The sequence below is a fragment of the Cuculus canorus genome, chromosome 3 (genome assembly GCF_017976375.1).
Source record: "Cuculus canorus isolate bCucCan1 chromosome 3, bCucCan1.pri, whole genome shotgun sequence".
NCBI lineage: Eukaryota > Metazoa > Chordata > Aves > Cuculiformes > Cuculidae > Cuculus > Cuculus canorus.
The window spans coordinates 59,905,805-59,930,865 of NC_071403.1; the positions used below are offsets into that span (position 1 = coordinate 59,905,805).

Sequence of the window (25,061 nt, forward strand, 5' to 3'; positions counted from 1 at the left end):
GTAAGTGATTATGTGCCTAAAAATGCAGTCTGTAATAGAGAAAACAGATGCAGTGATAATTATCCCAGTGCCCTGCATATTGAACATTAACTATTGGTGGTGGAAAAAAAGAGTCTGAAATCAAAACAAAGTGGGATTTGCTGTACTAGATCAGACTATCAGCTCAGGTTGCCTGATGCTATCCAGATATGGGCTGAGCTTGATAATTTATGAAAAAATCAGGAGTGCTTCTTTATAACACTGCAAGGAATGCATAATGCTTAGGTTCACTATTAGTTGTTTTTACATGGTTCTGGCTAGTCAGGCTTGGAACTCACAGGGTCTTGAGGCTTCTAATTATAATTAATTGAGTAATTTAAATCTACCACTTGAATTTTCCATGCAGTTTTACTGCCCCCAAAAGCGGCAGCCAGCTGTGCTCTGTCTTCAGTATAAGGGAATTGAAATGCGTTGATAGGAAGTTTGAGGTTGTTGCAAAAAAATTCCATGTAGATGTGCAAGCTTATCATCTGATCTTCCAAGGTGCTGGTGAGTATAGCACTAGCCAGAGTGACCAGCGTGTATGCAAGATCTTAGCTCAGGCTGGAGGATTTATTCCTTTGACTAGAATCATCTGGTTTTGATTGCTCTTGGTTTGCCCTCACATAGCTGAAGATGATTCAATTCTAAAATATAAGTGTCCGATAAATAGCCTGCAGTATCATCTAATCTCTTTTGCTATTTCTTTCCGATTTTCTTTAGAAGGATTTCAATACTGAAAATGTGAAACACCTTTCTGGTGCTGTCAAAGGTATTTTGCCCAGATTCCTGTCAACTAATTGGAGGCATTTGACTGATGGTGCCCAAGCGTGCTCACCAGCATTAGCTGTCTGAAATCTGGGCTGCTGTAGATCCAAACTGATAGTCCCTCTTCCTTCACTTGCCAGTGAGGACACAACAGGTATTTTCAGAGGACAGTTCAGCCCCTCTTGAAATAGGTAGGAAAATTTTCTTTCATGGATGCTTATATTGTCTTTGACTGTAAAGGGAGCCTAAAGCACTGACTTGAGTGAGAAGCCCGATTTTTGGTGGCTTGGTTACCTGAGATGAGTGCTACCCTAGCTAGCCCCGTTGTTCCCTTCACTTCTGCTCAATATGGAGGAAAGACAATCTCTTCCAGAGGGTTATTCAGTTCACTTGAGGCTTGAATCTTTCCTTGGGAAGTGCTGTTTTTTCTTTGACAGTTAGAAATGGAAGGCTTAGAGAGAGAGTGTTAGGTTGAAGCCAGATGGTCTTCTGGCAGTCCTATTCTGGAGAAGAGGGAGAGAAGACTTTTTGCAGAGCCCCTGAGTTCTCCCAGTTCACTGGAAATCTCCTTCTGGGACCTGATGCTGTTCCGAATAAGGAAGTCTGTAAGTGTTGCCATCTTTCAACAACAAGATGGGGACCAGGGAGTAAAGCCACTCCCCCTGTAGGAGAAGATCAGGTTCATGACCACCCAAGGAACCTAAACATATAAGTCCATGGGACCTGATGAGATGCATCCCAGAATCCTGAGGGAATTGGCTTATATGGTTGCCAAGCCACTCTCTATGATATTTGAAAAGTCATGGCATTTAGGGGAAGTCCCTGGTGACTAGAAGAAGGGTAACATTTTGCGCATTTTTTAAAAGGCTAGAAAGGATGACCTGGGGAACCACCGACCTGCCAGCCTCATTTCTGTGCCTGGGAAGATCATGGAACAGATCCTCTCAGAAGCTATGCTAAAGCACTCAGAGGACAGAGAGGGGATTTGAGACAGCCAGTGTGGCTTCACCAAGGGCAAGTGCTGCCTGACCAACCCAGTGGCTTTCTGTGGTGGGCTGATCACATGAGTGGACACGGGAAAGACAATGGACGTAAACTATCTGAACTTCTGTAAAGCCTTTGACATGATCCTCTACAACATCCTTCTCTCTAAGCTGCAGAGATGTGGATTTGATGGGTGGACTGTTTGGTGAATAAGGAATTGGTTGCATGGTCATATTCAGAGAGTAGTGGTCAACAGCTCAGTGTCCAGATGGAGATCAATTACAAGTGGTGTCCCTCAGTGGTCCATACTAGGATGAGGACTGCTTAATATTTTCATCAATGATAGGAACAATCAGATGGAGTGCACTCTCAGCAAATTTGTAGATGATACCAAGCTGAGTGGTGCAGTTGTCATGCCAGAAGGACAGGAGATCTTCCAGAGACACCTAGACAAGCTGGAGAAGTGGATGTGGGAAACTCATGAGGTTCAACAAGGCCAAGTGCAAGGTCCTACACCTGGGTCACGGCAATCCACAATTTCAATCCAGGATGGGGGAATGATGTGATTGAGAGCAGCCCTGTGGAGAGGGATTTTGGGATGATGATTGATAAGAAGCTCAACATGAGCTGGCAGTGTGCACTCACAGCCCAACTGTATCCCGGGCTGCATCAAAAGAAGCATGGCCAGCAGGTTGAGGGAGGTTATTCTGCCCCTCTACTTGGCATTCATGAGACCCCACCTGGTCTCATTGTGCCCAGTCCTGGAATCCCCAACGTAAGAAGGATATGGAAGTGTTGGAATGGGTCCAGAGGAGGCCACGAAGATGATCCAAGGGCTGGAGCACCTCTGCTGTAAGGACAGGCTGAGAGAGTTAGGCTTGTTCAACATGGAGAAGAGAAGGCTCTGGGAAGACCCTACAGTGACCTTCCAGTACCTGAAGGGGGGCCTACAAGAAAGGTGGGGAGGGACCTTTTACAAGGGCATTGAGTGACAGGACAAGGGGGAATGGCTTCAAATTGGAAGGGGGAAGATTTATACTAGGCATTAGGAAGAAATTCTACACAATGAGGGTGGTGAGGCACTGGCACAGGTTGCCCAGGGCAGTTATGGATATCCCATTCCTGGAGGTGTTCAAAGCCAGTTTGGATGGGGCCTTGGGCAGCCTGATCTTGTGGGAGGTGTCCCTGTCTGTGGCAGGGGGGTTGGAACTGGATGATTTTTAAGGTCCTCTCCAACCCAAATAATTCTATGATTCTATGGGACACAAATGCCTTACCAAAAGCTTTTGAATTACTAGGCTGGTTTTCTTCAAGTAGTGAAGGTATATGCTATATTAATTAGAAAATAGTCTGCTGTGATATGCTGTGAAGATGGACATTCATGCATGTAGACTTAAAAAAGTGGGCTGCTTTTATTTTGAAACTAAGTATAATCATAAATTGTCACTTGCCAAGAAATTGCTTCATAAAAGTGTTTTTTCTCATATTAGTCCTAGTCACATTAACACAAGATAGAAGTATGTGCCACCATCTTCTTATAAATGTGTTCAGCTCATTCAGTTGTCCTAAATAAGTCTGGCAATAAGATCAAGTTGTTGTGCTAAGCCTGTTACTTCAGTTCCTCCTCAGCTGGTCCAGTTTAGGTCAGAAACATGCTCATGGGATGGACATACTGGTCCAGAGTAAGGAATTGTGGCTTTATAACACAAAGAAGCCAGAGGCTCATGGTTAAAACAGGAAACTAATGTAAACTGCTTGTCATTGACAGGTAGGTAAACTTTAGAAACAGGGTGAACTCACCTGTGTGAAATGTATGAGAAACAGGTCAAGGCCATGCTGCCTGTTTACCTGCTTTTAATCTCCACTAGGGCACTGCAATTTATCATCTTTCCACGGTGAAAATCTGGCTGAGAGGAAGTGGCTGAAGTTCCGTGTCCGAGGATGCTTAGGGCACACGAGTGTTTGGGTCAGAAAAACCTGGTGGGCTTTCTGGGTTTTAGATATGCCTGTCTAGACACAGTTTGTTCCAATTATATTTGGCTGTCATTCTACATAGGTCAAATATACTTACGGGGTGGTCTCCCAAGTCATGTTGTGAGGGAAGAAGACGATTTTTTTTTTTTTTGCAAAACTCTCCTAAAGTTGGACAAAATCTCCCATATGTGACCTCATCCAGGAGAAAGGTACAATATGTTAGTGTGAAAAGCCATGTACACTGCTCTAGTTATAAAGACAAGAGAGAGAGGAGGCTATTGGAAGCTGAAGGCAGCTCCCTAGGGTACAGCTGAGACCAGGTCAGGCTGGACCCAACACAAGATCCTTCTCTGCATTCTCCTGTACCGTGCTCTGAGCAGCAGCAGCAGGAGCAGCCACTGCCTTGGTTCAGCAGTGATCACTGGGCTGGCCTTTCATTAGTGTCTAGCACTAATTAATATGCCATGTGCTCTTTCAAGAGCACCAGATCAGTACTCACAGCTTTTGCTAAGCAGATGGTAACTTTCATTACTTGACCAGATTTGCTGATTTTCTATTAGATATCTCACTCTTTTCACAGCTGTGTGCCCATACTATTTCAGGCAGCTGAGGAAGGATTCTGTTTGATTTTGAAAGCCATGGCCTAGGTAAAAATCCCATTGCTTTCTTCTGATACCTCTGCTACCGACATCAACTTCTTGTCTGAATTTTGTCTGAGCACAGAAGAACAAGATGCAGGTTTAAGCTCACTGTGGGCAGCAAATTCCCTCCTTCATCTTAAAGCCTTTTGTTGCTCCACAGCTTTGCAGCCTCTTTTAGGTCTCAGGAGGGGAATTGCAAGTTGTAAATTTCTTTATGTGTCCTGCTTTCACACTCCTAGGTGTGAAAAATAAAATGCTGCCCAGCTAGGCCATCCCTCTGCCTCTGAATAAACATTTGTGTGAGGGCTCCCATCCTTGCCAAGGTGTTAGGATAACATTCTTATGCTGATTCCTTGGCCCTCCTTCAGCATCCCAGTGCTGGAGGTCCATTTCCGAGGCTTTGAAATGGCCATGCTCTCACCTCATCTCATACACATGGAAATCAGATCACCAGAAGGAGCAAGCTTGTAAATCCCAGGCAAAGCCAACAGGGCAGGTTAGGAAATTATGACTTTCAGTACATTAATGGTTAAGTGAAGATCTCTGTGCAGCCAAAGAGGCAGCAATGAAGATGAAGGAGACAGGGTGGGGAGGTGGGTGAGGGCACTGCTGAAGGGCTTTGGCCTCCTTCATTCCAACTCCACTGACCATTTTGCCACTGTTTCAGCAAAAGCCAGAGCTGAGCATTTAAAACTTTTAACTGTTTGCTTATTTTTATAGACTGAAGACAAAGGATCTCTTATCGTTTACAGCTGCTTCTGTAAGGGTTTATAAACCACTGCTGATAGCGGAGCAGTGTCGTACTACGCACCACATATGCTCAGATCATCCTTGCCACAAACTTGACAGACAAGAGGCAAAGGGCTACAGCATATGAGTAGCATGGGTATTGCAGCAACACATTTCTGGCAAGGCAAACCAGTGCCATCAACCACAACACCAATTTGTCTCCTTAGAAGTTGTGTAAGACACAGGGGGCTGATGGGTGTACAAGCATCTCCTGCTTAACGCTGTTTGTAATTAAGCAGAAGAACTTGCTGCCACATGGTGTCAGGGAGGCACATAGCTCCTGCGAGGGCACAGCAAGGAGAACAAGACTTTGTGCTTGTGAGGACATTTTAGAGCAGTTATTCCCTGAGCCATATTGGCAAGCCCTCTAGCTACTGCCCATCATGTCCTCTCACCAGTATCAATCCTGCTAGTTTTCTGAGCAGAATTAGCAAGGAGACCTTCTGATTTTGTTGTACCTAACAAGACTTTTCCTGGCAAAATGGTGGCAGTAAGAGAAGGAACACCTCCAACTCCTGGCTGCTGTAGCCGATCCAAGAGGAGTGTCCAATGCAGACCTGGAAGCAGGTATACAGGCAGGAGGGTTATGTCAGTCCTCAAGTTGCACAGCTGGGATCCAGAATCAATTTTTCTCTTTGTTATCTAATTATGTAGGTAGCTTGATTTGTGGACGGGAAATTTCTTTTGAATTTCCTTCACTTATGTGCTTCAACCATGCCAAGGATAGCACCTATGCTTTGGTTGGGTTGCACTCAGTGCCACTGTTTTGTCTTCTGTAGATGTGAAGCAGTTCAGAAGGTGCTTATGTGTGAACAGATAAGTATATCAGTAAACCCACACCTCTGAGAGCTGAATTGAACGCTTCTGTTCACTCCTGACCTGTAAGGCAGAGTGAGTAACTCAAGTTAGGTTTGAAGTGTCTCTCTGGTGATAAGGTCAGTGTTGCTTGTTTAGGGTAAGTTGAATTACATACAGTGAAAGGCCTGAAGGGAAGGAGGGAAGACTACCATGAGAAAGACAATATATTCAGTATTGTTCTGTCCCTGTAAAAGAGAAAGGGGGTGGTGACCAAAACCCTGATCTAGATTAGATCCAGAGGTCTTGTTGGGACTGAAATAAGATCATCTTCAAAGCTTGAGCCCTGACTTAAATATTTTTCTTTTGATCTTGGGTAGGAGCTAGTTTGAGGATATTGCTTCAGGCACATCTTGAATACAAAATACCTTGAAATGCATATTTATCAGTGATCAAAGAAATAGACAGACGTAAGTCATTTGGGACACAAGAACTTTAACCAACACTGAATGAAATTATATGGAATTCCCCAGATTAGTCAAGTAGGTCATCTTGACATATTTTAACCTGGTTAAATGCCTGTTAGTGGGGGCATTTGTAGCAAATCTCTTTAGATGCATTGGAAAAAATCAGCACAATAACAGTTATCATGACTCTTTGAAACACTCTTGTTTTTTTAAAACTGAAGCAAGGGTTGGAATTCTGCCTGAAATCCTGTGTTACAGACTGTGTCTCCCAGGTGAAATCCTGTGTTCAAAGGTAAACATGTCCACACCTTTGCTATGCCCAAGCCTTTTATTTTTATGGATTATTTGTTTTAGAGGTCCCTGAGGACTTTAAAGCCATTTTCTTGTAATCAGGGGACACAGTGAAGCATGTACAACTGCACTTGAAGTGGGAATGTTCCTCATTCTGTATTAGCTGGCACACTGCTTCCGAAGGGAGTCTGGTTTGGGCTGTAAGGTTTTTCTAGTTCATATTCGTAGAGCTGTCTCACATCAAAAAACAACCAAGAGAAAAGGGAACAAAATCTTAAAACCAGCCCTTTCCTCTACCACTACTGTGAAGTCCGCTCCCGATAATGAGAGCAGGTCAAATTATTCAGCATTGGTATATAAGTGCTTTGGGAAGGGTTACTAGGGCATTTCCATTATTTGCTGTGGTTGGTTGGTGGTTGTGACATTTAGAGGGTACTTTGAAGAAAATAGCCCGGCTGGTAAATGACAGCAGAGAAGGGGGAAGGAAAGCAAATGGAGAGGAGGGAAGTTCACAGAGATTTCCTGACAAGATGAAAGAGTGAAGAAAACCCAGTGAGTTCTTATTCAAAAACAATTTTGGTGGCCTCTGTTTGAATGAGAGAAGTTTCTTAGCATGCGTAACAACTACATGGTCCTGTCCAGGGGTACACTTCACCAAATGTCTGCTCTGTTTAACACTACAATCAACTTTGTAATGTGTGATGTGAATTATTTTTACAGCTGAGCTTTTCAAGATAGGCCCACACGCGGTGTGTAAACCCTGGTGGGTTTTAACACAACTCAGTTGCACTTAAGAGGGAAATTCTGATCTTCACCAAGATTAATAAGGTACACAAAAGCATGAGAATCAAATGCTTAAACTAAATGAAGACCAACTTGGGAACCTGGTGTCCTCTACAGGGAACCCTGTGTGCACATGTTGGGAGACAGGGATGATGACATGACTTTCCCTGCTGATTCTTAGCACAGTTTTGGTCGTGTCATCTTTCCCATATGTTCTCCAGTGTCACAGCCTGCAGAGGAGACAAAATAGTGGCAGCTACTCCAGACAGATGCTGTGAGAATTCAGTGTTTGTACAAGGTTTTAATGAAAGGTTCAGTAAGTCTAAGTGCTCTGGTATCAGATGACAGCATAAACCTTGCTAGGTACTTAACTAAAAATGATGAGCTTGGGGGTAAAGTATTAGATTGGCATGTGAGGGAATCTTGTGGGTAAGCACATTCCTATTTTGAGTATGACCTTGGAAAAATTTCTTAATCTGTCCTCTGTGTCTTTATTGCCCAACTCTAAACCTAAGTTGATGTGTTACTGCCTTGTTCACTGGGTTGCATGAGCAAATTAATCAGCCTCTGAGACACACTCATCTACTACAGTGATATAGATAAAGCTGGGCAGGAAACTCTTCCCAGATCCTTCAACATTATTGCACATCAAGATAAAACAATCTTTCAAAGGTTGTTTGGTGGATTAGTAATTGAAACAAATACAGAGAACAGATACAATTTTGGTGGTAAGCATTCTCCTATGGCATGTGGATTCACATTGAAATTTCTATTACCTCTTTTGATATACAGACTTAAATATGGAGCTTTGGTTTCCTGCAAACTGTTCAGAATTTGGGTGTTTGGTTAAAAAAAGCTATGTTTAAAAAGAAAATTCTGACTGGCTCTGTACATAGCAAGAAAAGGAGGAATATGATGCAAAAGTACAAAATTTGAATATATACTAATTCTTATGGAGAAGTCAAGGCATGAGGGATGGAGAAGAGGAGGAAAAAAGAAAGAATACAAAAAAGGCCTGCATATCTGCCACCACCAAATATGGCTTTTCCAGAACGTGGAGAGTGCAACACAGCAGGCTACGTGTCGCCTGAATGAGTAAATCTGTTCCCAAAGCCCTGAATAGTGCAATGGTATGGCATAGTAAGGTGTGAAACGGGGCAAATTTAGAGAAAGGAGAGCTACGTCAACAGCCACATCAAAACGTAGAGACTTGTTTGAGAGAAATTAGAGGCTGGGAGAGAGGGGAGGGAGAAAGTGTTGGTGCCCTATGAGATTATCACACATTTCTAAAGAGGTCTGAAAGAGCAGACTTCCTGCTGTGGGGTTCCTCTCATACTGGTGTGAACAAGCATCACCCTATCACCTGCAAAGTCTTTAAGTGCAAGTGGTGATGCTTTAGTATTCACAGCCTGCCTTAGAAAATCCAAGGGAAGCAAAAGCAAGATGAAAAACATGCAAGTCAAAAGGGTGCTGCTCCTATTGTTCTTCTTGCTGCTTGGTTAACTGGGAATCTCTTTGAGCAACAGAGAGGTCACATCTCCCCAGATGCACTCTGCCTACATCCTAGGGCAGCACTGCCAGGGTGGAAGCAATGCCCCACAAACACCTTTCATGGTAACAGTACAATGAAATTCCCCCTGCTCCAGGTAGGACACAAGCTCTCACCATGAAAGCATGGTTTTAGCAGAATATATACCTATGAGCACAGCTACCAGTGGAAGATGAGTACCCTGTGACATCGCAGCACATCCCCTTTTACAGAAAAGTCAGGACTGAAACTGCTCGGATCTGTCTTGAACTGAACTAGAACTGTGAGAGCATTTGAGACTGGGTCTGAGTTACCAGAGACAAGAATGGGTGCATCTAGACCCTCTCCAGCTAGGACCTTGGAGATGACTGCTGCACTCTCCTGCACTCCCCCGGCTGTGAGATCCTGCTGGTCCTGGCCCACTGGCTTGAGAACTGGATGTGCTGTCAAGTACATGAAGTCCTGAACTTGGAGGAAGCCACCGTAGCTGTGACAGGGAGAAGCATGAGCTTCACAGCCAAGTATAATAGCAATAAACAGATCATACAGCAGAAACTGAGGGGAAAAGGAAAATTAGCCTGAGTTTCTTATACCAGGTGAAACAGTTGGTCAACAGGGTCACCAGAGGATGATGCTGAACTCAAACAAGATGTTAGACATGTCCATGTGCTTTGCTGAATGAGTTTCATACCTCTCCTGAGGAGAGGCTTCGGCTTCCAAGGGGCACTCTGCTACCTCCAGCATGAAGCAATGGATTGCCAGTGCAGGCTTCTTATTGTACTGTGTTACAAACATGCAATAAGAACCTGGAAAAAACAAGGCTAACCAAAGTCCTTTTTTAGATGATACAGTAGGAATAACGAAGCCTGGCTTATTTTTCAGGAAGCGATGTGTGTGAAGGTTTCCTTTGGGAGTAGGGGAAGTGTGTTCTGAGTATGCTTATCTGGTTTTAATACTTTCTGGTTTGGATAACCTCATTCATTTGATGTCCAATCTTATAAAAGGTCACAAATAAGGATGAGAACTAACTTTGTGATTTGCAACCCTATAACATCCCACAGCCATTTTCAGCAATGAAGCAGCTGTTCATGTTCTTGATTCTTTGTGGGAGACAAGTCTTTGCTAAAACAACCATCAAAAAAAACTAAGCAGGCTGTAAATGCATCATTTTTTCACTATTATTAACCCTGACCCAACAAGTCAGACTATTTCGCTCTTGAAACTGTGAGATAGTGTCACTGGCCGACACATACTTGAGCTTGCCTTCCCGCATTTCAAGAAAAAGTGGGGGTTTTTTCCATTTAATGAAAACTCACATTTTTTTGTCTTCCTTTATTCATTTATTTTTGAGGCCTTCCACCTCTGTTAACTGTGGGAAAAGTCTTCACTTTGCCAGGGTACAGCAGGCATTGTAAAAGTAATTCAATTTTACACCACAGCAATGACGTGATCAAGGGAACTTTGAGCAGGCTTTGTGACCAAAAGCATTTAACAAGTATGTGAAAAGCTTCAAAAGAGCCTTCATGAAAGAAAGAAAGGTTATAACAATAGGAGAGGTAGTTTGATAGTGGTAAATTAAGAGTCATAGGAGTGTCTTTAATCATGTTAGACTTTAAAGAAAGAGAAGCACCTTTATACCTCTCTGGTATAGGCCTGAGTGCATGAAGAACCGTTGTGTTTCAGTTGGGAAGTACACAAATAAATCCCTGCGGCACTCGCTCCTCCTTGGACTGAAGAATTCAGCCATGCAAGGACAAAGACCTTCTAGGCAAAATAAGTAAAACTGCAGATTTGGAGGAGTACATTGGAAAAATATGTTCTTTGTTGGGTTTAGTCAATATCTAGACCTCCTTAGAGGTTGCCACCTTCCATCCTGTGCCCTGTGGAAACTACCTGACATTTCTAATGCAAGCACAAAAACAGTCTTGTCTATAAAAGCACTGGTGAACCATTCACGCATGTTACTAGTTCATAAGGTGTGCGCAGCCTGAGCTAGATTCTATCCTGTGCTATACCCCAGTGAAGTACATCAAGCACCACATAGAGAAAAGGCCATGCAAATGACAAATTATTATATATAGCCTATGTATTCATATGCACGCTAAGGAGACTGGTCCTGGGAATATTATTAAAAACTAGGGTTTGTAAGGAATATGTATATAGATGAATGTTTTAAAGGAGAATCCAGCTATCTAAAAAGACGACACATACACAAACAGCCTATCAAGTTGTTCGGACTAGTTTTATTGTTTCTCACATGTGGCTTAATAAACACCTTTTATATATGTGTTACTGTGAAAAAATGGTCAGAGTTTATTTTGCACAGGAAAAAGTTTATAGCTTGTCTTTTTCTCTGCTAGGGAAAATAAGAAACAAATAAGTTGGGTCTGACTCGTTTTTGCAATCGACAGAGACACCTACAGGAAGACAAAATTAACACATTGGCATATTGGGTGTTTTCTGCTTTATTTGTTCACAGCTTGAGCCTATTACCTAATAGAGACACGAGAAAATGGCCCATCTGTTTGCAGTGGGTAAATGTGTGAGTACCACTCTCTGGGGCTGCATGGGAGAAGGGTTGCTTTTCAAGAACGTATTTACTTTACTCTCTATTTTCTCAACGGTGTGTATAACTCAATACTAAAAGGCTAATTTGTTTAAGAAAACCAAACCTGACTTCTTCAGTTAATTGCTTACAGAAAAGCTGTAGGTATTGCATGGATTCTGTGTGTTTTGCTGAGTGCACTGGAGTGGCCTCCACTACGCAACCAGCAAGGAAGCAGAAAAGCCAGCTCGATGGCAGCAAACTGCTCATTGTTCCCAGCCTGCTTGCTCTGGCGGGGCTGCAGCTCTTGGAAAAGATCAAGGATGTGTGAGGAGTGAGAGAGAGATGAAAGTCTGGCTATCAAGGAATGGGGATGAGGCAGCTGGGAGGGAAAGGCTGCTTAAAGGCTCACGGGATTTGAGATATGATTAATGCTTTGGCAACATGTTAATGAGAACAGGATCTGGCAACTGAGAGGAAATGCCTATGTGTTCGCTTGCCACCAGCCTCCAGCCAGAATAGGAGCCTATGTTCATATCCAAGCTTTTGCAAGTCCATGAGTGGAAACATGCTGTAATTGAACGAGATGGAATTTGGAGACCCACATCCTGCAGGGAGGCCCTAGTCCAACAGTGGCTGTAGAGTCAGTGGGAGCAGCTACAGCTGGCCTTATCAGAAGGGGGACAAGGGATAGTTTTGGTAAACAGCAGCACCCTCTCCAAACAATATCAGCAGTCACTGCATCTTCTCCCCAGCTCCTTTGCCACTCAGGCTTTTAAAACAATTTCTAAAACTCCTAAAGTCAAAACCACTGATGACAGAGGTAGCTTTTACTTCTCTGTAGTCTGCAGGACCAGAACTGCCTGAAGGTATTAGCTATGCTAAGCCTCTTAAATAACTATTAAACACATAAAACTCTTAAATGCACGCAAATCCTGTGTAACAAATGGCAAACAATAAGGAAAAGCTGATCAACCATTATACAGCAATTTAATCTATGCAATTTGCATAATTTTGTCTAGCGGAAGGAGGCTATAGCAGAATTCCTTTCTGGAGAAAGGCAGAGATGCTGTACAGAACAGGTAAGCAATCAGGAATGAAGATTTTGCAAGTCCTCTGCAAAGTCTTGGCATATGGACAAAGAGCGTGTGATATGATTGCAAGGGGGGTGATGTAGATGGACAGAAGGAGACAAAAAACAAGTTGGGAACATGAAAAAAAAGTCAGTTTTGCAATCAAACTGGGAAATTTATTTAGAACAAGGGTTGAATATGTACCTTTAACTCTGTCCCTCTGATTCTTTTCAGTAGACTTGCATGTCAGCATCCTGTACCTAAGCTATAGTAACTACAACAGGTTAACTGCAGCTATCTGCAACATTTGTGCATACATAGCACTTCCATGTTTGGAGAGATCAAAGAGCAGTGACTTCTGAGCAGCCCATTTTCCAGATGTCCACAAGGCAAATGAGCCACTGCTACCAGGATTCAGGGCTGCTCTGTGAAATATAGCCTGTGTACCCTCTGGGGTTCCTGCAGAAGTGGTTTTCTCTGGTTTACAGTCTTTAAGGTAGGTCCATATTTCTAGAAATAGTCCTAGCACATTGTGGGCTCTGTAACGCTAATCTAAACTCACATACTGAGCATGCAGATATTTCAGGGACAGGAGCTGTACAACTTACTCATATGTAGATAACTGGGGGCTGCCTATCACTGCAGAGCCACCTGCTTACGTACAGCACCTGCACTGTATGAATTTACACCAGGAGCTCATTAACAACTTAGTGCTGGGCTGCAAAGCATTTTTTTTTTTCAGGAATGTCCTCTATTATGTTCCCAGCAATCTGTTGGCCATCAACACCTTGCTGATAAACTGGAAATCTTCACCTTCTTCCATCCCCACCTCTCAAATGACCCATGAAAGAGTCTTGAAGATCAAAGAAATCCTCTTCCACCTTATCCTTCTGGCAGAGAGGCCGATGGGATTTAGCACCCATGTGGGAATATGAGCACTGGTAACTGGAGAGTGGTAGGGGTGAAAAATGACTAGAGGGAGGTGATGGTGGAAGAACCCAGAAGATGAATTACCTGGGGAGGACGTGCATACTGAATTGGGTCTCCATAGCAAATGTGAGAAGACAGAAGAGAAATTACTTTCTCTGCCCCAAATAAAGATCAAGGAGTATTTGCATTCAAAGGGGTTGGATTTTGCACATACCTCATCTCTTCAGTCACTTTCTTTTAACTGGAAATCCTCACTAACTGATTATTCTGCAAATTCTGCTCCTGTACATCCTATATCTGAAAGGCTTACTTGTTTCTCCAGTGCTGACTGCATGTGTTCCTTGCCCTTGCATTTGCTGTTCAAAGCCAAATAAAAAGTGTAAAGCAGTTAGATGAGAGAACTAGGCAATTCTATGAGATTTTTAAAAGATCGTGCAATTCCAATACTTTAAAGGTAAACGCCTGTATACTAGAGATAACCAAGCAAATTATTCAGTAAGTCTTATCCATTATTTATCCTATTTTTTTCAGCAATTTTAGGCTTTATCTTGAGTGTATGTTAGAAAACTCAGCAACCTGGGGGCTTTTCACAGCACCTTAGGAAGACTAAAGTGGAGCTGATGAATAATCAGTGATGGAACAGCTGTTATCCAGAGATAACAGAGGACTTCAGGCTGCAGATGTGCATGGGGTCAAGGGAGACAATGTTGTGCATGAAAAAAGTCATACAATGGAGTTCTGTGTATTTTCTTCAGATTTGAAGAACAAAGAAGCAACGACCTTTTGTCTGCTGCTGTCATTCCCTGCTTCACCATTAAGGTAGTTTTCTTTTTTTTTCCTCCCCTTAATGGGAGGTATTTTGAAATAGACCCCTGCCAATCATGCCCTGAAAAAGATGAGCCCATCCATCAGCAGAATCCCTTTTAAAAGTTTTAGTATTCTGAATGTCAAAGCATGTGGCAGTCAAGTTAACACAGCATTTTTGATACCTGTGATTTGGATGTATTTGTTTCAAAGGTTAATTTTTAATTGCTGGGTATGCCAAGTTTCAAAGGACAAATGAAAAACAGAAGAAAGCAGGACTATACTCTTGGGTTCAGTAAAGATCTTTCCATCCTCCAACAATGGTCAATAGTGCTGTGCAAGAATAGAGCTAGCAAAGAGAGAGAATTCTTTTCGCGTATCCTGGCTTCTGGCAGACTGTGATTTAAGGACTTTTGAGTTGAGAATGTATCCATGTCTTTGCGTTGAATTGCATTTGTGGACTGTTCGTATCTGGATTTGTGTTTCCTTGTTTTGTTGTTGTTAATGTATCTAAAGCTTCATAATTGATACTGTAAATGAAAAGGCACTTCTGTTTGTTTTCACCTTGCCATCAAATCGTTTCAGGTGAAGCTTGTTAATATTTGTATTGTGAGAAATTACAAATAACTGTTCCCTTGTTGCCTCTGCATATCCATCACAATGTTACATATCACTGTTGTTCCTCAATTAGAGTCTTTGTCTGCTTAATCTCCCCTTCCTTGAAAATAATCTTCAAGCATCTCTGCACAGTGTTTCACCTGGCTTCCAGCGTGGCCAGGGGAGCAAGAATTGAGCAAGCGCTGTGCTGTGCCATAGTCCTTCAGCGCGTGCTGAGCTCACCTTGGCCATGGGCAGGTCCCCAGCACCTGAATGGGAGCAGGCAGCTTCTCTCAGATCCTGCTGCAGAAGTGCCCAAACCTCTGAAGTACTGCCATGCCACGGCAAGTTGTACAGGGACAAAGTTCATAAAATTGTGTGCTGTGGGACCAGTTTGCCAGGAAAGTCAGCGTTACTCACCTGAGGCTGAGCATAAACCTCTCTTTCTTCTGGCAGGAGGGCAGCTCTTAGAGGACAGGGACCCCAGAGCAGAGCTCTGTACCAGCTGTGTGCCCAGGAGCAGGGCATGCTACCACCTGCAACCACCCCAGCCCAAATGTCTCCCCGGCGCTGGCAGCAGGCTGCACTCTGTGTTTGGCTCTAAGGTCCCTGTCCCACACACCCACCACCCTGCCGTGGGGCCACTACTTATTCCTCACTTGAGAGCCTTAATGAACTGATCATGTTCGAAGTGCTGGGACTTTTTTGGAGGAAGATGAGTGCTCATTGATCATCTCTCAAGCTAGGCAGGGGAGTGCTTATCCTCCATGTAGCATCTCTTGTATTCGAAAGAGACTTGTGTTGGGTTTAGTTGAGAAATGCAAGTGAGAGCACACAGCAGTTATGTTCCCAGCCCAGCTTGTTATTTTTTATGGCTCCCATCCCCAACAGAGGACAATGGTTTCTGTTGCTCTTATAGTCTATGGGAAGCTGGTGTTTGACAGTACACTCTAAATGCTTATGTTTTGGTTTTCTGACTGGATTTTTATTTTACAGTTGAAGTTAGTATTTTTACTCTTATTTTATCATTGGGTTTTTCTTTAAAATTGCTTTCTCCCCTCCTCCACTCTTCATTCTTTTGGCACAGCCTGACACTCACCAGCTGTTCACAATTCCTTCACCCCTTCTGTTTTTCAGCACCAAACTACCACAACATAGAGTTAAAGTACATCTTCTTCCTTGCAGGAGGCTTTCCGTGCCCACTGAATACATTTCATAAAAATACTTTCCTCTCTCTCTCTTTCCTGCCTTGGAGGAAAGTTATTATATCTGTAAGCCTCACATAATTCAGATTGGGCAATCTGTCATCTTTGAATTACCTGAGTTTGATTTCTTGATTGTTTTTAGATCCTAGGATGACTGATCCTCTTCTCTTCTTGATACAGCAAGTTCTTCCACAAAGTGAGTTCTCAATAATTACTTTTCAACAAAATGTTCAGTCATAAATGTGGTCGCCTCTCCCCTGCCCTTTCCGTTTTGTTTTGTGCAATTGATTTTTTTTTTCCCAGGCTGAAACTTGACCAAAAATCAGTGTATTCCCATATACCAGCAAATTGTACCCAGAAGAGGCAAACTGGAATGACATTGTGAAGCAACCGGTTACAGCAGAGTCATCTATTGAAGAGAGAGAGAATAGCTTTTACTCAGCGAAGTGCAGAGCATGGCAACTCCCACTGTTGCTAATGGGAGAAGAGGCTGCTGAGCTCCTCTCAGGAGTGTACTGTTTTAATTTCCAATTGAGTTATTTGTTCACTTGTTAAAGAACTCATCTCTTAGGGCAGTGACTCTCAAAGACAATAATAGTGGCTGCATGCAGCCACCAGGGAATTCATCGCAGCCACAAGACAAAAACTTGCTGTGATTGTTCAGTTCTGTTTTGACTTAAACTGTCAAAACTGTGGCCACCATTAATTTACTGTGATGGCACGTGTCACAGCTGCTTGTCTGAGAGTCACTGGTTAGCCCTGTCTCTCTTTTAGGCACTTGAAGCAGGAGTTCCCAAGCTGCAGTCTGATGGACCATGTCATGTAGTCTGCAAAACCATACTAACATCGCACCTTGGCATTGTCCCTCTGATTTTTCAGTTAAAAGCCCTTTGGAAAGGGGTGCAACAGGCTGCAGGAAACACCAGGGTGCTCCATGGCTCCAGAGGAAATGGGGACAATCAAACTGACAGGTCAAATTTGCTCTCAGCGCGCATCTCTGCCAGTTTCCGCTCGCAGGTGACTGGTGTCTTCTGCTGTCCAGGCTCCCTGCCCCTGGCTTTCATCTTCCAGATATATCCTCTGCTGCCTGTAGAGCAACCTCACAGGCATCAAAGCATCCCCAAAACCTGGTTTTCTAGGGAACTGGCCGTGTCAGATTTACAGTACAAGAAAGACTCCTCCAACAACACCCAATCCAAGAGCTTGTCATAGCTGGATTGCCTCAAAACCTATCCCTTCAAAAAATGATTTTGCTAATGAATTGGCTTCTTTTCCATTGTTGATAGACAAGGACAAAATTAAAAACAACAAACATGCTTAGTTGCAAAATGTCACACAAAAGATATACGTATATCCATTTATTTTACTACCTTCCTTTCTTGTCTTTTCCTTTCATTCTTATCCAGCTTCTGGAGGAGCCATTGTGTGGGTAGAATCAAGAGCAGATTTCAATGGTAGGGAGTAAAGGACAAAATCTTCCCTGCACAATGTAGTATACTGTTTCCATACCGTAAAACTTTTTATGAGCATACTGTTCCTCATATGAAACAGTTTTCTCTCCTTTGAATGATCAGCTTTGTATTATTTTTTAATTATTTATCTGTATAACATCAAAGCTCTAGTTTCAACACCCTCCCCCTAAAGCCCAGCTTCATGGAAGTATTTGCTGTATGGCTTAGGATAGTACTTGCATGTGCTTCAAGGCTTGCAAAAAATAACCAAAGAGAGCAAAAGAAACTCAAGTGCTTTGGCTTTAAGGAAAAACATTGACTGTGGACAAATATTAGTAATATCGTAACCATGAGGTAAGAAGGTATTGATTCGCTGTTGATGGCCTGCATGAGAACTGCAAAAGGGAAACAGACCTCTGAAATTCCCAAGACATGACCAAGCAGTGAGTTAGAAATAAGCCTTACAATGCACTGCAGCCCAGGCAGAGCAGAGGCATCCAGGAAAGGCTGCAAGTGAGCTAACTGCTGACCAAGGAAGGTCAACAACCCAGGTAAGTAAAGAGCAACACTGGGAAGCAGACTCTGCTCTTGAGTTTGGGTCTCTCCTCTCCGCAGGAGGAAGGTAGAATCCCTGTGGCCCTGCAGAAGAGGTGACAATTCAGGACTGGTGAAGCTCAGATGAGGAGACACCAAGGGCTAGCATATGAACTGCTTTATTTTAGGAAAAGAGTTGGATCTTTCTGGCCTTAGAGAGAGACAGTCCAGGCACGCGTGCATGATCTCTGTAAGGCATGTACAGGGTGCTGGATATGCCCTCCACACACAGACTTTGATGTAGCAAGCATGTCTGTCACTCCTTGAAACTCCGTTTGTCTTCCCCACAAATGCTGGGGAGTCTCCAGGGGTATGTTTGGTAAAGGTAGCTGAGTCTGCAGCACCTGCAGTGGATGATGGAGGTTATCGTCCTGCCTACGAGCTATGAAATGCTCACAGTCCACCTGATCAAAGCTCCTGGGAAAAAGAAGTGCTATATCTATGGCAGATGGCCTCGTTTGCCAGTGACAGAAGAACACACTGCTGGCACCAGGCTGCTGTGCCTGTCCCTGGCTGCTAACAGATGCCCTCATGCTGCCTCTGGTTTCTCTCAGGTGGGTGGTACATGTGAACAAAATACATAGGTGGCAACACGAGACCTTACTCCTCCCTGATGTGTAGAGGCTGAGTTCAAGAGGTCCAGGAAGCAGCTGGGACTGCAAGCTCAGATCCTTCCTAGGGATAGGGAAGGCAGTCTTTCCCTTTCATTCACTTTCTCAAGCAAAACAGTAACCAGGACTTACTTTCTTTAGGGATCCTTCTGGAGATCTCACTGAGCCAACTCCATGATGTCTGGCACCACAAATTAGATAAAGGTAATTTAGAAGCTTCTAAGATAAGGCAGCAGTTAAGTATGTGTTTTGTTTTGATTTCTTTTTCAATCATTACTTTGGGATTTTTTTTAACACAGGTGCCTATTTTCCCTAAGTCAATGCCTCTTCCCATTTACATTCTTTCTGCACCCCAAAACCAATGTAATAAAATGAAGCTTGTTCAAGATACCTGCGTGATACTCCCTAAAATGCTGTATCTTCTGTGGCAAGTCACTTTCAAGGCTGAGACATATATCTGTTTTGCAGGATGCTGTGGGCATCCATCGGCACAGAGCTGCAAGGTCAGAGTGCGAGTCTTCAATTAAGCAAGTTCACCTTTATCCAGAAGACCTCCTGCTTTCAGCAGTGAACGCAGTTTACATACTGTGAAACTGTTGGGGGTAAAAAAAAAAAAACCAAAAAAAAAACAAAAAAAAACCCAGAAAACCCAAAACCTAGACAGTTTTTTTTCCTAATTAAACTTAAGTTTGGCAATGCACCAAGCCAACGGTGACATAAGGGCATAGAGCAGCAGCATGTCAATGCAAAACAGGGAGTTCTCAACTGTGAAATGATTCGGAGGACAAAAGTTTTCTTTTTCAGAGAGGATGAAGCTTTCTGACATTTTAAGCCCAAATGTGATTTTACTTAATCTGTTTCATCATGAATCCACTTTTTTTACACCTAATTCTAGCACGTATATGATATGCTGATTAGAAGAGACAGCTGGGCTGGAGAAGCCAAGCTGCAAAGTAACCATGTCTGCTCTCTAATATTGAGCATGAGGGAGAGGCATGACAGCTTGTTTCTGAGCTTATCCTAAATCCTTTGCTTCCCGAGAAGTGCCAGGGGCTTATGGGCTAAGCCGGGCTCCCTCCAGGTGAGGAGGGTGTCAGGGTGCAGGTCCAGCTCTGCTGATGCCCCGGTGTTTGCCTGCAAAAGTGAAAGGTCTGCAGCAACCCTGCCCTTCCGTGCGAGGGAGCAGGGGAGCACAGCCTCAGCACTGGTGAATCCATAGCTGTGTGTAGTAGTTCATGCTTCTGCGGCACGACCGATATGATCAGCTTTATTTTCAAGTACTGTTGTGGAGATTTGTCATCAACTTCTTCATCGTGTCCTCTTCCCCTTCCTGCCCTCCACCCCCTTATCAGTGCCCCTTCCACCCGTTCGATCGCACTCAACAAGGCAGTCTGAATTTTCCATATCTACTTTTTGTTTTTCTTCCCCCCCCCTCCCCCTTTTGTCTTCTGGTAACAGCGCTTGGCATTTCCCGGACAGCCCGTACTCCATAAGGCCTCAGTGTGTGAATACGAGGACGGCTTGAATGTTGCCTGCTGAGACTGAAGAAGAACTTGAGTGAAAATAATCCTCTCTTTTGTTCCGCTTGGGTTGCTTTTTGTTTGCCTGACAGATGTTCGGCCCCTGTGCGTGTGCATGGAGCGGCTCCTCCGCTGGGCCCTCTGATCCGCCAGCTTATTGATTTCTGCCTATCTGTGCGGCTTGTCTCCAGCCCTTACAGATGCGAGGGCTGCAGCCCGGGCAGCAGCCCCTCTCCTTTGCACACAAATAGGGCAACCCTCTATTGTGAGGGGGCCGGTGGAGGAGAGCTGGCCTCACTCCCTCTTGAGCCGTTTTGACAAATTCAGGCGGGTTTTGGGGGGGCAAAGGGGAAGATACCCAGGTGCAATGCTGCGTTTATGACATGCAGTGACACACTATTGTGCAGATGCAAAAGTAAACAGGAAGGAAGAAGCTGTAAGCAGAGAGACCTCGGAGCTTTGCATTCTGCCTGTGTGTTATCTCAAGTTCATATTTCAGTCACTTGACCAATGGATGTAGGTATCAAAGTTGTCGCCAAGGAAAGCCTTGTAAACCACAGTATTTGCTGTTGCCCTGCTTCTCCTCCATGGCATTGCTACTCACTGCTCCCAGTTTCACTGACCGGCCTAGCCACACAGTTTTGCAATAAAGACTTTCATCTTACAATTAAACAGGTTTGTAAGCTGCTTGTAACATTTTTCTTCCATCTTTTTGTTTTGTTTTGTCTTGCTTTTCTGCATTCTGAGTTGTGGCACAAGGATTCTGTCAGCAGGAAGGTGTCAGAGTGCTCTGCGAAGGTGGCGTGCTGCAGATCTGCATCCACATTTCAGCATACAGTCGTAGGCTCACTTTGCTGTTGGCAGCAGTTTGGCTTTTATTTCTTCACTGATGTTATGTCTGAAGCCACCACTGGCTCTTAGTGCTCTGGATGGAGTGTTGAAAACAAGGCTGTTGTTTTATCACACTCAGCTGTCTCTCCTCCCTCAGCACATGCCCCTAGGAAGTAGTCGGTGCACACACTGCCCACTACATCCCTGCAACAGCAGCTCTTCACTGGTGTCTGTAACGCACTCACGCAGAGCAGATGGACTCTCAAGGTGCATCTCTTTTTCTTTGGCTGTGTGATGGCTATAAAGGCAGCTATGAGGTGCATATCTTCCACGCTGCCAATAACCTGTTACAAACCTTGTGCCTACAGTAGGGTCACTGTCTGCAGACCAGCTTTCCTGCTCTATACCACATTGCCCTGCCTTATCTGTCCTCTCCCTAACAAGTATCATGTATCACTGTGCATGTCAGTGCTTCCAGAGCTATGACTGCACGGTGGCTAGGAGAGAGACATCCTTTGATTTCATTGATGTTATTAGGCACTGGGTTGTCATCTAATACGCCCGTAGTTGGGCACCAGTTTATTGAAAACTAGCTAGCTATGTGTTCATGACTTCTTGCTTAACAGGATATTTTACCCTGCAGAAACAAATCTGAACACGTTTGTAGTGCTACAGAGTTCATCTCTTTCCTTCCTGAAGTGTTGCTCTTTGCTCGCAAGGGTTGGGGTATCTTGGTTTGTACTTGTTAAGGCAAAACTCCTACTAACATGCTGTAGTCTGTTGGCTCTTCCCAACAGACTCTCAGAGCTGGCAGCAAAACTTCACTTCCGAGTGATCTATACTAGCATGAAAAGCAGGCATGGAGGGAAATTGAGTTTGCAGCCTGTGGTGTCCTGCATTGCCACTCCAGCTGTGTTGTTGCAGTTACTGGATCTAAGACTAAAACCGCTGAGTATGGTGCCTCCAGGTCCTCAGTGGGTGCTTCCAACTGACAGCTTACTGGGACGGGGCTCAGTCAGAGCTGATGGCAAAGAAGGCATCTCTGTATAATACTTCTTTGAATAGCGTCTAGCAGCAGTAGGGTGGAGAGAAAGACTTGGACAGCACCTGTAGGGCAGAGCATATGTTTGCACAGTCACTGTCTGCATCTCTGCATCTCTGTACTACTGCAGCACTATAATGGTCTCCCTCACTCTTGTGGTAAGACAACAACTGCTCTTCTCAGCATCAGCTCAGGGCTTGAGATTTCTTTGTCTGATGCTAGTATCATGCAGTACAAGCAGAATGTGTGTATGAGCCTTTAATTCAGGGAAAATGACACTGACAAGCCACAGCAGTATCAATGGCCATCAGCTTTCATGACCCTCTTTATTAGTTTTGGATTCTCCCTGACACATATGCAAAAATAAGCAAAAGCAATTCATTCGGAAAGGACCATTTGTAAAATGGACTCTGGTATGACAGTTGCAGCCTCACTGAGCCTTCTGGACCTTGTATTTCACCTTTCATTTGGTCAACAGAAGAGGATTGTTACTGCTAAGAATTGCTCAATGCACACTTTGTAAATGAAATATTGCCCTGGGAGAGTGTCACCCAAACACTCTTAGCTTGCTTATGGCTTGGTGACATTTCAGATGTTGGTCTCAACCTGCTAAAAACAAGTGGGTTTGGGCTAAGTATTCACAGAGCTTGCCTGTAGCAGGTGGTGGGGACAACCAGACACTCAGTTCAAGCCAGGAAGAACAGTGGGTAAGTCATGAACAATTCCTGATAAGAGGATGAAGAGGAGAGACATTTCCAAAATCCATGTCTATTGATTCTCTGAAGTCAAAGGGTGCAGGGTGATAAAACCTTCCTCTGGCTCTCAGGTAGAAAATGCCTTGTGGATGTGGGGGATCAGTGAACACTGCCTCTTGCATCAGTTGGCACTTGTAGCACAACATAATGCACCACATGGCACAAGTGATTTTGTACATGTGTATTTTTGCAAAGGCCATGTTATAACTCTCTATAGGCACTGCTAGACCAGTATGGTGGGAGTTATGTAAAGCACTTATATTCCACAGGTGGTATAGGTTGTGCCTACACTGAGTGTTAGAAAGGGAAAAAACAGTATTTGGATTCATTCCTCTGACTTGTCTTGTTTCTGCCTTTACTCTCACAGGCCTTCCCCGTGCTTCACACAGCCTTTGGGTGATGTTGTTGTTTGCAGGGCTGTGTGGAAGCTATTCTGTGACTTTTCTTTTAAAGCAGTTCTTTGAAATTCTGCTGTGTCTGTAATAGGGTTTGAGCACGGTTGCGTCACTGTTGTGATGGTCTGTCAAGCCTTCTAATTGGGTTGTCTCATTAAAACTTACAATCAGCGCTTACAAGGCAGCAATCCTGTAGTCCAACACTGTAGCTGGAGCCACACTGGCTGACCAAGTGCCTGCACGTGGGTTGGGATCTGGATGCAGAGGTCAATGGGAACCTGTGTCTCTGAACTCATCCCAAAATAAAGTTTGAATGTATCAGACCACCTCTGACTTTACTTCCTCTGCAATGACACCAACTGGAGCAATTCCATTAAAATCAACAAGTAGGTGGCTTTTAATCTCCAGTTCAGAGTCATGACTGCCTCTAGGATCTCAGGGACTCTTCTGCTTCTAGGACTGGAACACCCTAGGACCATCAACTAGTCTCTGCTGAATAACTTGGCCTTGATGTTTCTTTTCTAACAAACAGAAACTAAATTCTTGGATGCTCCAAAATGCATTTTGTCTTTGAATGGAAATAGTTCATGAAAAACTTTCCACTTGTGCAGGGGTTTTGTTAGTTTGTTTTAAATCTGAGTCAATTAGCTTACTAGGATCAGGCTAACTTATTTCAGGAGCCTGATTCACTGTTTTTTAAATTTTATTTTATCTGCAATGACAGCTTCTTCTAGCATCATAGTGGAATTTAACTGGGAGCACAATTTGGAGCTTAGAGCTCCAGGTCTGGGCACAGATTGAAAATGAAGGCAGCTTTCCTGTCAACACCTGGCATGAAGTGTAGCCAGAAACCACCCTTAAATGCTTGTGCAGGAGTTTTATGGGTTAAATTAGGTAGGTGAACGACTGCATATAGATGATGCTTTGGCCACTGAGACTCCCTAAATGCTCAGAGAAGAGCACTTTGGGTGTTCGGTGCTTCACTGAGTTTGTTGGAGAGGGTCCCTTTGATAGAGAAGCAACTTGACAGAGGTGAAGGGCACCACGGCCCCCCACTCTAAAGGCTGTAGAGCCAAACAAAATACTTTTGATGGTTTAGGTGTAACAGCCTGCACTTGAATCAAGAGCCTGCCCATTTGAGGCTCTAAATTCAACAGCTCTTCTCTGAGGGCCTGAAGAAATGAGAGGGAATCATTTTTGTGTGGAAATGCTTCCAGCTGTGACAAAGTGCATGCTCTGGCTGAAGCAGGATGGCTGTTCAGGAGACACTGGCTGCCCAGGTGACATCTTCAGAGAGTTAAGGAGTGTTGTTAAACTTCACTATGCATCAGTCTAACAAGGAAAGTTGTGGATGCCCCATCCCTGGAGGTATTCAAGGCCAGGCTGGATGGGGCCTTGGGCAGGTGATCTAGTGGGATGTCCCTGCCCATGGCAGGGAGGTTGGAACTAGATGATCTTTAAGGTCCCTTCCAACCCAAACCATTCTATGATTCTACGATTCTAAGTGTGTAGCCCAGGCTGGGCCACATATCACAGTGGTCTTCTCACATGAGCTTGTGTGAATTCTCTTCAACATCACTTAACAGGCAATAGTGTGTGGAAAGCAAAGATTTCCTTTGCCTGCCTTACAGAGTTATGCCCATGTAAGAGTCATGAGAAAAAAAACTAAG

General features: G+C 43.9%; 1 long non-coding RNA gene across 1 annotated transcript; it reads left to right on the plus strand.

The window, feature by feature from the left end:
- Positions 1 to 9,677: 9,677 nt before the first annotated feature.
- LOC128851655 (uncharacterized) lies at positions 9,678 to 23,741 on the plus strand. Its single transcript, XR_008449045.1, has 3 exons — positions 9,678 to 11,580; positions 12,891 to 19,052; positions 20,307 to 23,741. It is a non-coding gene; the product is annotated as an uncharacterized LOC128851655 (long non-coding RNA).
- The last annotated feature ends 1,320 nt before the right edge of the window (positions 23,742 to 25,061 follow it).